At 36.1% G+C, this 15,081-nt stretch overlaps 1 long non-coding RNA gene across 1 annotated transcript in view; it reads left to right on the forward strand.

Annotated features, from left to right (window-relative positions):
- The window catches only part of LOC116421928, a 43,392-nt gene extending 37,468 nt beyond the window's left edge, over positions 1 to 5,924 (forward strand). The window contains exon 4 of the long non-coding RNA XR_004232522.1: positions 5,614 to 5,924. This is a non-coding gene — a long non-coding RNA (uncharacterized LOC116421928). The remainder of the gene's footprint in view (positions 1 to 5,613) is intronic.
- Positions 5,925 to 15,081: the final 9,157 nt, after the last annotated feature.

Genomic DNA, 15,081 nt, shown 5'->3' on the forward strand with positions numbered 1-15,081 from the left:
AACACTATTAGGTCTCTTTGCAAAGATGATTAGTAAAAAAGAAAAAACCCATATGTTCTTTAGAATGGCTCTCTTTTTGGTGGCAAAGAAGTGGACATTGTAAGAATACACACATTTCTCATAAAATGGGGAATGGCTGAACAAGTTGTGGGATATGATGGAATACCACTATGCTGTAAGAAATAATGAGTTTATTGATTTTAGAAAAACATGGCTAAACTTGCACAAAATAATGAAGAGTGAAATAAGCAGAACAAAGAGAATGTTGTATACAGAAATAACAATATTGTTTCAAAACAACAGCAACAATAACAACACTGAAGACAGTTAGATGGAGCAGTGGATAGAGAACTGACCGTGGAATGAAGACCAGAATTCAAATCCAACCTCAGACACTTAACACTTCCTAGTTGTGTGACACTGGACAGGTCACTTAACTCCAATTGCCTCACAAAAACAAAAACAAAATTGAGTGACCAAGTAATTTTGATTATAAATACTCAAATCATCTACAAAGGACATATGAAGGAAAATGTTATCTGTATCCAGAGAAAGAATTGATCAATGGAAAGCTATATAACATGATTTTACACAAACTGACATATACACATGTATACATATATACACGCATATGTAAATAATATATATAATGAAAGTCATCTCTAGGATGGGAAGGAAGGGAATAAAAAAGAAGTTCCATAATATTTAAAAGAAATAACAAGTTGTACATAATATATTTGAGTTTCAAGAAAAAAATGTTTTATATTATTTCATTATGTTATGGAAAATAGTTCAATTTCAGTAGCACATCAGATGTGTTTAAGGGACTTGTGTGAGATAAAATTGGAAATGAAATTCAGGATCAAATTGTAGAGATCACTGAAAAGCAAGCTATGACATATCTATTTTCTGATTTCATATCTACTTTCAGGCTGCTAAAACCTACCACAAAGCTGGACAAGAACCAGCAATGAAAACATTCATATACTAAAAGATTTTGGCCATTTCTACAATGGCCATATAAAGATAGAAAGCATTTTACTTTGTGACTGGTTACCAAGCACTCATTTCAATGTCTTTTTAATCCCCATAGAATTTGAAACCTGAGTTAATTGTTTTTTCTTGCATGAAAAAAAAAAGGCAGTGATCATTGATAGACAACTTCACAGCCTGTTCTGCCTTTCTTGTTTTAAAGTGAAACCAAGTGGTCTTTTTTTTGTATGGTTCTCCAGTCAAATTCTCCCATACAATAACCAACAGTGCCATGGAAGCAAGGTATAGTAAAACATTTGCCCTCATAAGAAGAAAAGGAAAAGGATGATTTTGCCAGCTTTTAAAAATAATTCTCTTAAACTTGATTGTAGCTTGCCTTGTCCTTCAAATAGAAAATATGAGAAGGATATATACATTAATTTAAAAGTTTGATCTACTACATGTTAAATTAAAGGGTTTGTATTCAGGTATGTTTGGGTTCACTGACTTCCAAAAGAAACCCAGCCAGACTCATCAAAAGTCCATTTTTCTCAATGAATCCCCCCACAATTCTTAAATTCCTTTTCATTTCAAAGAAACATAATCCTTATGTAATCTGATTCATTTACCCTTCAATCACTGAAGTTGTTTTGCAAGAGTCATTTCATGTCTATTCTCTTAGGAAAAGGAAGTCACATTGTGCATAGATTGAGTAATGGCAGAGCCCTGACCATTTGGGAATGGTTCAAAGCCCCAAACCAATCAGGCCTCAATGGTCACAAAGCTCCATGAACTAAGACTTTGCTAATAGTAACTGTTCATTCTTTTAAGATCCCATGATTCTTTGAAGGAGTGATTCAGTAAGAGTAATTGCATTGGCGTTTTCAAAAAAAAAAATCATCTTCAAAGCTGATTTACCAGCACAATTAAACTGAGGTGCACAGGCATTCTGGTAATGAAATATGAGAACAGGCAAAATTTCCTTGGCTCTAAGCTTTCAGAGTTGGACTCTGGCTAGAGTGGGGAGGGTGGATGTCTCTGTCCACAGTTCTTGAGGTTTGTCAATGTTTCAACATGGCTCAGTTTGTTTTTAGTCCCATTCAAGAGAACAAGATAGATTAGAGTGCCTTTCTTAGGAATTTGGGCGGAAATAATTTTGGGGTAAGCACCCTAAAACTCTGGAACATTTGAGTTTGAGAGTTTATGCTTTTGGTTTCCAATACAATCTATTTCAGAGTTAGTTCTGGTACGTCTTATGACTTGATTTCTTTCTTCCCTCAAAAAGTATTTCCTGTAAGGACTAAACTAGACATCTCCACCCACCCTACCTCCACACTCCCATTTTAATCATCTAACTATTCACTCTCTCACATTTCATTTCTTTATGGACAAGAATCCCAAGCTTGGTAAAAATGAGAGGAGAGGTAACTTCTAAGCTCCTTACCAGCTCTACATCTGTGACAAAACAGATTCTTATTATAGAACAAGTCACCAAAGAATGCTATAAATATTTGGATTATAAGATTGGCTCACTAGAACAACCTTTCCATGCCTTTAAAGAACAAAGTGAGTACTCTGGTAGAATGGATGATGGAGGGACTTTATTATGACTTGTCTCCATTCATTTCCTTGTGATGGGTTAAGGAAGTAATGACTGATGGTGAAAAAGGCTTACTGGCAAACCTAAAAGTATCAACTTTATTTTTCCCATGCCAATTTTACTTATCATTGCAGTGGCATAAATTTGAAAAGTTTCAGTTGCTGACAAAACATTTGCATTGAACACATTCATCCACTAATGGTTAGAGGGGGGCAAAAGTAACAAATAGTGATATTTGGTACCTAGAAGAAGACTGAGACAGTTATTTGTCAATCTAATAGCAACATACACACACACACACACACACATACACACACAAACACATATGTTTATTGAACTGTAAGGAGATATATCCATGCCATGATAACAACCTCATAAAAACTTCAGAAAAGGAAGACAAAATTAACAGTTTATTTAGAAGATGGTACCTGTAAGGAGCAGGAGGGACTCAGAAAAACCTAGAAAGACTTGCATAAACTCACGCATGTACTAGTAATATTGTTTGGATGATGATCTATAAATGACTGCTATTCTCAGAAAAACATTGATCTAAGACTACTCTGAGGAACTTATGATGCAAAATGCTGTCCATAGCCAAAGAAAGAACTGATTATGTCTGAATAGAAACTGAATCATATTTTTATTACTTTACTTTTCTTGAGCTTTTTTGGGGGTGAGGGATTTATATTTTCTTTTGAAATATGACTTTTATGGAAATGTTTTGCATAACTTCACATGTACCTTCTCAGTAGAAAAAATGAGGAGGGAGAAAGGGAAAGAATCTGGAGCTCAAACTTTTCAAAAGCAAATGTTAAAAATTGTTTTACATATAATTGGGTTAAAATAAAATATTAAGTAAGAAAATGGTGACTAAGAATAGGATTTGGATCTTAGGACCACTGCTTAAAATTCAGAAATGACAGACTCCTAGTGAACATAGCTAATAAGGGCTGTTATGAATATATTTGCATGGGATATTGCAAAAGTTATGAAAACAACTTCAAGCTGAAAAGAAATAAGGAGGAAGAAATTCCCTATGCAATTTGTCAAGTTAGATATCAAAAAGAGTATATACAATGAATCAGAGACAATTCATAGAAAAGGAAATCCAAAAAAGCTTATAATCAATTCCATGGCTTCTAATGTTTACAAAAAAGTGTACAAAATATGGATAATAAGAAAAATGAACGAGAGATCCCAGAACAGTAACAAGGGAAGCTCATTGTGAGGAGAAGATATGCACCACATCAGTGATACAAACAATAGTTCAGCCATGAATACAGTTGTTCTGGGATAGGTGAAGGATTGGCCCTCATCCATGCAGATAACAGGAAAGGCAGACCCAAGAGAAGAGTCCCTGATAGTGGGCCTGATTTAGGCTATAAGGGGTCCAATAACTAGTCAGCCTCTAGGAAGAAATAAGCATTACTATGCAAAACTATTTCCACCCAAGGGGCACAGAGCCTGATTGATCCTTACTCTTTATAACTGTCTTTGTTTAATGGGTTAAGAGCCATGACATAGTCTTAGAGGAGCATACTTTATTCAAAAGTTTAAAACAAATTTTTTTTAAAGAGTAGCAGTGGTGCAGAGTAGCATTGAATGTCAAGAAAATATAATTACATGAGAAAAAATAAGAATCTAAGAAAGAAAGCATAGTTGATGGTTCCTGGGTCCACAGCAATGAAGGTAGGAATTGTCATATGTACTATTACATGTAATATTACATGTAAGGAAGATGTAATATTATCACTGGTGTATTAAAGAGCACATGGCAAATAAGAGGAAACTTATTATCAACCTGGAAGAGAGGGCATGATATGATAAGGCAAAAAACATCAATCACTTGTCCATCTCCTGGAGCTCTGCAAGTAACACAAGCAGAAAAAAAATAATGATAACTTATGAAAATTTCATCCTTCAAAAGAATAAACTACCAAAAGGCAATTACATTCTAGATCTAATTTTCACTTACCATGAGGAACTGGTTGCTTTGTAGAAATAGCAAGAATCTCTTGCTGATGGTAAAAGAGAAAGGGAATCAGTCTATCTTAGAAGGAATGTCAAAAATAATTCGATACACACCTTATATTTCAATAGAACAGATTCCAAAATGTTTAGAGGAAGAACAGACACAGTAGGATTCCATGGGCTAAAATTCTACAGAGGAAGTCAAGGCTGAACCCTTTTTGCAAAATTAAATATTTACAAAGTTAAGAAAAGTTAAATAAGAAAAACTTTCAAAAATATAGAATACCTACACTAGTAAAAGACTGAATAAAGGTCTTAAAAATTCAACCTAGCAAAAGGAATTAAAAACTAATTGTAAAAGAATGGTGCAGAAAGAGAAGGAGGAGGAGGAGAGAGAGAGAGAGAAGGAGAGAGAGAGCAGAGAGAGAGAGAGAGAGAGAGAGAGAGAGAGAGAGAAAGAAACTTCTGATCTTGATGAATTTATAGGAGAATTCTATTAAATGTTTAAAGAAATATTAGGACAAGTGTTAAGTTATTCTCAAAAATCAAGAAAGCAAGCATTTTGCCACATTTCTTTTATGAGAAAAATATGGTAATAATTTCTAAACCAGGAGAGGATAAATTAAAGAGAGAGAACTATAAACCAAAATAATTAATGAATATAAAATTTTAAAATGTAAATAAAATTCTGTTAAAAGGACTACAACTATTAATCCAAGACTATACATAGGTATTAGCATTATATGGATTTGTAGAATAGTTGACCATGTATCATGATGCCAAAATATTGCAAATAAATGTAAAAGGGCAGAAATATTAATATAAATCCTTTACAGAATAAAACATAATAAAATAGAAATAAATTCAGGGAACACAAACAAAAGACACAGACCCAAATATACATTTAACTATAAATTTTAAATAATAAGTGGGTCAAAGAACAATTAATTGGAAATATACTTAATGTGTCCTCCCTCTGCTCTGCCTGATTCCATAGTACCGACTTATGGGTAGCAAGGTATGGGACTCTCTCTGAGCAGATATCAATATCTTGTATCTTTATTTTGCAGAAACTTTTTCAGTCTGCATCAAGGCCAAAGAACCAAGTGGAAAATCTGACTTCCCAAACCTGATGCCAATCATCTTGTACCCTGAAGTATAAGCTTTGCTTGGCCATAGGGGCTAAAGGCATAGAAGAGAGCCAAGGAGCTGAACAACTGACCCTTTTCATGTAAAGCTCTTGACCCATATTCCTCAGAGCTGGCAGTAGAATTTATTGAGTGCTGACAGGGTGCTCTGCACTGTACTGAATTCAGGCAAAGATAGAAGCCCTAGTCAGAAGACCAGGCATGAAAACATTCAAAATAAAATGCTTTGCTTTGCTTGCTTCATGTGTCAAGTTTCTACTGTGTCTACGTGACACCAGACAGATGTGTGGATGATTCTCAAAGGAATTTTTTAAAGCACCAAAATGTCACCATCTAATGAAGCATTCAATAAACCTGTCAAGGGACGTCATTGTAATGAGCCCTAGTCATTATGACATAATGGGCTCAGAATCCAGAAGATCCAATCGTTCAATTATCATTTATAAATGATCTACTATGTGCTAGACACTGTCCTGGAAATATAACAAAAAGCAAAAAAAAGTCCTTACTCTCAAGGATCTTACAATCTATTGGGAGAGACACCCCAACTACTAGGTATAAACAAACTATAGAGAAGATAAATTGGGGATAGTCCCAAAAGAAAGGCACTAAGTTGAGAGAGAGCTATGGAAGGTTTCTTGCAAAAGGGGAGACTAGCTAACACTTAAAAGAATCGGAAAGCTAGGAGACAGAGAGAAGAAGGAGGAAAATTCCAAGTCAATTAAAATGCATATTTGAGATGTGGAGTATTATGTAGAAGACCAACAAGTAGGCCAGTGTCACTAGACTGCATCTGGAGTACAACAAGAGTATGCGCAGGGGAGTAAATTGTAAGAAAACTAAGAGAGTAGGAGGGGCCAAATCATAAAGTTTTAAATCAAATTTTATAGTGATAAAGAAACCACGAAAATACTGAATGGAGGAGGAGGGAGGTCACATACTTTAGGAAGATCACTTTGTTTGTTTTTTGAACTTATTATTTATTTAGTTTAACGCTTCTTTTTTAAAAAATTGTTCCAAAATCACTTCTTCCCTTTAGCCCCTCCTCCATTCTCTGAGAAAGCAAGCAATATGATATCAATTATACATATGAAATCATGCAAAACGTATTTCCCTATTACCCATGTTGCCAAAAGAAAGCAAGAAAAATAAAGTGAAAAAATTTACTTCAACTTTAATTCAGTTTATCAGTTCTCTCTCTAGAGGTGGCTAGACTTTTTTTTTTAATCAAAAGTTCTTGAAAATTATTTCAGATCACTGTCTTCATCAGTCTTTTTCAGTTGAACATTGTTATAATGTTATAATGTTTCTGTTATTGTGTATAATATTCTCCCAATTATGCTCACTTTCCTTTACTGGATATCTGGACAGGGCAGGCCAACCTCTTTGGGTAATTGCTGTTGGTCCACCCTGCTTGAAAGCTGTAGCTCAGCCGCCTTATCACTTCCTCCAACTGAACTATTCAGACCGTCGGGCTCCAATTCATATCCCCCAAAAGAATCCTCTCTATATTCCCAACAATTGGTCATTTAGCCTTTTCTTTAAGATGTTCACTAAGAGGAAATCTCCTATTGCCCATGGCAGCACATTTAATGTTGGGTATCTCTACTTCTTTGGACAATTTTCCAAAAAAATAAAAAAGAGCCTAAATTGATTTGTTTGGCTCTCCCATAGGACAATGAAGAACAAGTCTTATTCATCTTCAAACTGATAGACTTCCAATATATACATACAATTATCATTAAATTCCCTCATTAGATTGTAAACTCTTTGGGGTTGGGAGAAGATTTTTGCCTCTTTTTGTCTTTTTGTATCCCTTGTAGGTGCTTACTAACTATTTGTTTTGACTGGCCAGACTTTCCCAAACTCTTCAGAGGATCCTTCAACTGTTTCTCATATGTCAAAAATTTGAGATCTTTTACCAACCTGTTATATTCTCCTACTTATTGATATACTTCCTAAAATGTCATGTTTCAAACTGGACACAGGATTTCTTACCAGTATAGAATATATTGAGAGTATCACTTCCTCATTCCTGGAAGCAATGTTCCTCTTAAAATGACTCCAGATCACATTTACTCATATGAGACTAATTTGTACTTTAATCATTTACAAGAGTCATAACTGCCAAAGGAATAGGTCAGCTTTTTTCCGTTCCCAGGAAAAGTAATTCACATTTACAGACTGTTTTAAGGTTTGACTAGCATTTTCCTTCAAATAGTTCTGTTTTTATTTTAATTTCTCAGGTAAAGAAACTCAGGCTGAGAGAGATAAAATGACTTGTCTATGGCCATAAAGCTAAAAGAAAGTGAAATGGTGCCATTTGATTACAGAATTATATTCTCAATTAGGTGGTAAAGTAGATAGTGTAATTGGCCAGGAATTGGGGAAGGTTCATCTTCCTGAGTTCAAGTTCAGTCTCAGATACTTACTAGACAACTTACTTAACCTTGTTTGCTTCAGTTTCCTTAACTGTAAAACGAGCTGGAGAAGGAAAAGGCAAGCTACTACAATATCTCTTACAAGAAAACCCCAAATGGGGTCATAGTCAGATTATGACTGCAAATGTCTGAACAGAAACAATGACCTATTAGTAGAAAAGTGTATATAGGAAACTTGATGAGTTCCAAAGGCTATTTGTGGACCTTGTGATACCTAAGGTGGGAAGGTACATAGAGAATGCTTCATGAGTAACTATATATAAAGATGAGATCAACAGGAAAAAAAAATCAAACATGCAAGAGCCATGTGAAGGCTTAGCTAAGATGTGATCACAGGTTTGGAAGAGATATAAATCAATCAATCAATCAATTAATATAAATCAAATTGTTGACCTTCTGTCTCTAGACCGATCATATGATACCCCATGAGGGATGCTGGGAGATTCCTGGGACCTGATACTGCTGAAGAAGGGAGTCACTCAGTATTTTGCCCTTACCATATGCTTGTTCTAATTGGGGGGCCCTTTGCACTAATAAATGGTCTTCCATTATGATCAGAGATTTAACTTTGATTCAACTCATTTAAAACTCTTTGCAACCTGAACTGATGCACTGCTTTTCCTGCTTTAATAGGCATTAACTCTCTGGATAAACTGTTCAGTCCAACTGATCTTCTAGCTATCTCTCAGACATAATAGTCCATATTCTATTTCTCTGCTTTAGGACAGACTCTGTCCCATCCCTGGGATTCTCTTCTTCTTCACCTCTATCTTTCACAATCCCTGGTTTCCTTCAAGTTTTGGCTAAAGCACCACCTACTATTTTTTTTTCGGTCATGTCTCATGTTTCATATCCCATTTGCAGTTTTCTTGGTAGAGATAACAGAATGGTTTATCATTTCTTTCTCAAGCTCATTTTACAAATGAGAAAACTGAGGCAAACAGGATTAAGCTTAGAGTTACATAGCTAGTAAATACCGGATATTGTATTTGAACTCATGAAGATGAGCCTTCCTCACTCTAAGCATGGAACTCTGTCTACTGGGCCACCTAACTGCCCACTTAGTACACATATAAAATAAGTACTCACATGTGTAAAAGGTACTCTCCCTCTACGATAGAATGCATAAAGATGGGGACCAAGAACTACTTCATTGTTTGTCTTTTATCCCTATTGCCCCATGCAAGGCTTAAAAGCTGGAGAGCATATAATAAAGACTAATTGATTATCTGGTTCATTACAGTCCTCCTTCATCTTGGTTGCACAAGAAACAGCATAGTGTGATAGACAAGTCACTGAGACATGGGTTTCAATCCTGGCTTTGTCATTGGCTTACTCTATGACCTTGGATAGATTCCCATACTTTGTGACAGTTTTTTTTAATCTGTCTGAAAAGGAAATTAGCCTGAGCCCCTATTGCCCCTTCCAGTTCTCATATTCTGTAGTTCATATAACCTGCCATTCAGCATCACTCAGTTGTCTGATGACTACCTATGACTTGTTAGTAGTCAAATTGTGATTGACTAGACATTTACTTTCAATTATCATGGAGAAATATTGGAGTCACATTTGCTTTCTTTTTGATTTATGGAATAAAACAAATATTTCTGTAACAGAATACAATAAAAAAGATGATTGTGCATGGAACTACAAATCTATGCATGACTTGCTATTCCTTTCAAATGTACAACAAATCGTGAAACTTTCTTTTTTTCCATTCTTTTCTTTTCACCCCTTCCCACCTTAGAAATGGCTTAGGTTCATTCTGAATGAATCTTGCTTTAATATAAAGCTTAGCATTAAGTACCTTTCTTTCTTGACACACACCACCCTTTTCTTTTATTTTCTATTCAGCCTATTCCATCTCTCAGCAAGAAAACCTTGGAATCATAAAGCACAGGATGACCCAAAAGTTCTAGAACAGTTTTCATCTTTAACAATTTCAAATTACACTAAAACTTTTGGGAGACTTTGTAGCCCTTGTTCCAGGGAAGACTTGAGAAAGACCAGCTCCACTTAGGTGTTTTGCATCAGTCTGAAAAAGTGAGCTGCCTATTCCTAGGATGGACTGCCATGTATAAATGCTTGACAAATGTTTGTGAAATTGAATTGACTACAGGAAAGGGGTGAGCAAGGGTCAGGACTGGACTAGTTTCCCTTCCCTCCCTCTCCTCCACCTTCATCTCCTCCTCCCCCTGTTTATCTTCAGACAGGTCTTCACAGCATGGCTTCATTCTTTGGTTTGACATGAATTCCCAGAATATCATACACACCCATTTTCTACTATAATTGCAAAATCATACCTCAAAGCCAAATGTAAATGATTTTGTGTTATTTATGATTTGGGGTTATCCCAAGCTCTGCTCTAATCTATTATTTTAGATTGATGACTAACCTTACTTGGAAATATAAGTGGTATGACATAAGTCAGGGTTAACCTGAAAAGGGGGAGCTATGGCCTCATAGCACACATCCTGGCAGGTTTTGTAAACCCTCCCCCAGTGCTCCATTTTGATAGGTTCAGGGTCTAAAACCTACTTGATGTGGCTGCTGTCTGATTGTACTAGCCTTGAGAATATATTATCATGGAATTTCAGAACTGGAAGTAAATGTTCAACTTGGCTTAAAATAGCTTAGAAATTAATTTCTGAACCTCAAAACTGGAAGAGATCTCAAGACAGCTAAGTTAAGCCCTTTGTTTAACAGATAAAGAAAGCAGGACCTAGGAAGGTCAAGGATGAAGATGTGAAATTAGAATAGAAGTCTCATGGCTTCCAGGGTTTATTGAGCCACACTGGCTTTCAATTGGATGGAGTGGAGCTAGATTTTTGGCTTGTTTTGTTTTAGGACCAGAATTGTGATTTCAGTAATGTAAAAAACACCATTTAGCAAATGATCATCTCTGTAATTTATTAATTTAGATTACCAAATCTCCTTTTTGTATTCTTTAGACCTTTTTGGCAGTTTGGTAAAGCCTATGGACCCCTCCTCAAAATGATGTAAATTCATAAAAATAAAATGTAGGGTTACAAAGAAAATCAAACATTAGCAAAAAATAAAGATGTAATTTTTTTTCTTTCCAAATTCATAAACCCTCTGAAGTGTACTATATATATATATATATATATATATATATATATATATATATAGTGTACTATATATATATATATATATATATCCCATATACCCTAAGATAGAATCTACAATGTGTCCCAAAAGTCATAAAGAAGCTATTTTAAGGTATTAAAGGTTAAAACTTTACTAAAATTTGTGGCTCAAAGTTTTCTTACAGAGATATCCTTTAGATCTAAACTTCATAAACTATGGGTTGCCACCCCCATAGGGGTTTTGTGACTGATTTTGGGGGCTGTGAGATTATGATTTAATGTCAGTAAATATTTGATTTGCATACATATTTTATAAACCTATACACTTGAGGTCATGTCTCAGGTGAAAAAGTAACACAAGTGGAAAAAAATTTCAGAAGCTCTGCTCTAGACATTCTACAGAGTAAAAGAAAATAAAAGTTAGGTTGCCAAGAAATCCAAGAACTCCACACTTTGAGTTGTCTGAAGCAATGGGAGATAACCATGACTTGGGCAAAGAAAGACTCAGGAGCTTGTGTCAGAGATAATACTTGATCACTGGTCTTCCTGCCTCCAAGGTCACCTTTCTAAGTTGCCTCAAGAGGGTGACTTAGATATAGTCATTTCATTAACACCTGGAAAATCCCATCCCCAACGGACTCACACATACTCTATGGGGTACTTCTGTCAACTATTTAAAGCTGTAGATTTAATACTTTGGATCTTGGAAGATCCCAAGTCTTCAAGAGTCCTTTTAAAAAATGCACCAGAGCACATGCTGAAAGACATGTGCCTTAACTCCCTGTGAATCGTTCACAAGGGCCAATAGATGGAGCTGGCAAGAAAAAGTTTAGATTGTATATAAGTTTAATTGAATTGAATAAACATTAACTTTAGAAAATAGTGAAGAAAATTTTCTTAACAATTATATGGAATAGGGACTAGACCTGTTACTTTATTAGTACAGGGAACTCTCAGGAAGGGAAATTTCCTCTACCAATTCAAGTTGACAACTTAGTCTTCAACTTACAGTCTTAGAAAGCTCCTAGAAGACTGAGGGGTAACACACACAGGCTATATGTGCCATAATCTGGACTTGAATCCTGTTCTTCCTGACTTCGAAGCCAGCCAACTGTGCTCTTATGCAACTAAGATGAAGAAAAATTGTAATGAATCAGTCCATCTATAATTCTTCTCCCACCATTGCCTCTTTCCTATCAACTTTGTTAATGACAATAGGGAGTGGAATGCCTTCAGAAATGGTGGTTTTCTCCTGGCTGAGAGTGTTTAGACAAAGGTTGAATGACCTAATGTTGGGAAGGATTTCTTCATAGTCTATAGACTGGACCAGATGATATTTCAGCACAGTCAAGGCAACAAACATTTATTATACTTCTACTATATGGTAGGCAAAGTTCTAAGGCTTAAGATGTGAAGAAAGACAAAAATCTGTCACTGGGGAGAACGATTCTTAGGATGTTTCTTATAAAATATAATAAAATAGTAAAATTTCCCAGGATCTGAACTGGGACAGGATTATAAAGTTTTCTACTTTGCTTTTTCATGATAGCAGTGATTTAGATACACTTTTAAAGCCAAGACATCCCAAATCCAGGTTTCAAAGACAAGAAATCCCTTACCCTCCTTCTTACAAACTCCTGTGATTCTTGGCAAGAAAACTGGAAGGCACACATTGATATGCAGCAACAGAACATCTAAGCCCATATTGCAAAAATGAGCGCTCTAGTAGCTACTCCCAAGGATGGATTTGCTTCCTTTTGCCATAGTTCTTGTTGTTGTTGTTTGTCCTTCCACCTCAAAGGTAAGCATGACATCAGGCTGGTGATGCCATGACATGCAAGTGAATTGGATTTGAGAGCTTGAGGGCTGTGCAAAGTCACCAGTCTCACTTTCCCCTCCAGAACCATCTAGGTATATTGGCAAGATGACTGGAAAAGGCCCTGAATGCAGTGGGAGACCATAGTCTTTCTAAGCTAAGGCCAAGGTCTTTAACATGTCTCAATTTGACTGAGGCAACACATAATCAATGATTAAGGCTAGGTCCAGATAGAAGTAAACCACACACTTTTAAACATATTAAGTTAGAAGAACACACCCAGCCAACCTTTTAATCATCAGTTTGAGTACTCTTCTCTTTGAAGCCAAGTTTTTAGTTTGTCCAAGGTTCATAGCTAATACTCTAAATTTGGGTTGAGGTTCTAAGAACAAGCTGGCATGGGGTCTATCCCTTTGAGAAAACAGAATGGACCTTCTTCCATGATCCCTAGTTAGTACCTAAAGAAAAAAGCCACATTGACCACATTTAGAACCTTGGAATCTTCCCAGAGTTGTGTACTTTGAATTGAAATTGAAATGGGGGTGGTGGCCAATTGAATTTGGGGAGAGTTAACAATAGACAATTTCCTGTATTTTAAAAAAAATGTTTCTAAAACGGGTCACAGGGGGTTTTGGACATTAAATCCCTCTTACAAAACAGTGTTTTGACAAATCAAGCACAAATGAATCAGAAACATACGGCTTACATTTCCCTTAAAATAGACCAGAATTTAAAAATTAAGGGGGTAAAGGGCTTGGCCAAACACATTTTAGATTTGCCAGACCTGAAATATTTGAAAAATAGCTAAATCTATTTGTGGAACCCAGAACTTGCAGGGTTCATCCACTAATTGAGCTCAAATGAACCTGTTTCCTGTAACTCTCCCTTAACCAATGACCCCTATTCCCCAGTAATCACAATGGAACGATCCATTGTCGTCAGCAAAATGTTCCATTACATGAGACAAATCTATGCCAAAATCTGGTTTTGTGCCAAACCCAGAGATTTGATTGGCCAAATATGTTACAGAATCACCATGTCAGTTCACAGATTGACTATCATTGAACATAGATAGGGTTTTAGCTAGACTCAAAACTGTCCTTTTAAACCCCCAGATCCAGAGGTAGGATGAAAGTGTTTCTAGGGTCATATAACCTGTTGTGTCATTTTAGAGTGAGTATGGGAAAATGTCACTGGGCCCATATATCCATGCTTGAAAGTACTGAAGATGAGTTGCTTTTGACTCAGCAATTAGCTCCCAACCCATACAGCTGTTCAGTGAATTGTATGACAGTGATGTAAAGTAGAAGTGAAATGTGGTCTAGGAGAATCACATTCAACAGTGTAATACAACTCCAGAACAGCATGCACTGTGGAATGAGAGCCAACTGAAAGGACCGCTGTTCTTGCCATGGGGATGTGATGCTGTTTAGTTTGTGGGAATCAAAGACAAGTTCCATGCACACATTCAGCTTAATTTCTACCACCTCCCAGTTCCTCAGAATTTTCTATATGCTCTCTTTCAAGTAAAAGCAATTTACTACAATGGAGAGATCAATGACCTTGAAACAGGAGGAAAAATGAAGTCAAATCCCAGTTCCACCACTTACTTTATGACTTTAAGCAAATTGTTTCACCTCAGTTTCCCAATTTGTAAAACATGGAAGTCAGACTAGATGCTTAAGAGATCCCTTCCAGCTCTGAATCTGTGATCATAGGAAAACATTCTTGGTCAAAGATGGGGGTGTCTACAAGGTGTTAGTGTGACTCATTCTTTCCTTCCACAAGTGCTTGTTGAGCGCCTGCTTTGGGTAGGCAATAGAGAAGAATTGGACACAGCTCTTGACTCTTGGAAGTGACATTTCTCAAAACCTACCACTTTTTGCCATGCTAAATTGAAGGCATAAACACTGCTACTTGTTGGTCTGGGACTGAGATTTTACTTATGTAGGGATGCCCTGGTGAAGAAATTACATCTTTCAAAGCAGGTTGGTGTTTTACAATTTATGGTCTCAAAGAGTTGCCT

Source organism: Sarcophilus harrisii, chromosome 2 (assembly GCF_902635505.1).
Source record: "Sarcophilus harrisii chromosome 2, mSarHar1.11, whole genome shotgun sequence".
NCBI classification, from domain to species: domain Eukaryota; kingdom Metazoa; phylum Chordata; class Mammalia; order Dasyuromorphia; family Dasyuridae; genus Sarcophilus; species Sarcophilus harrisii.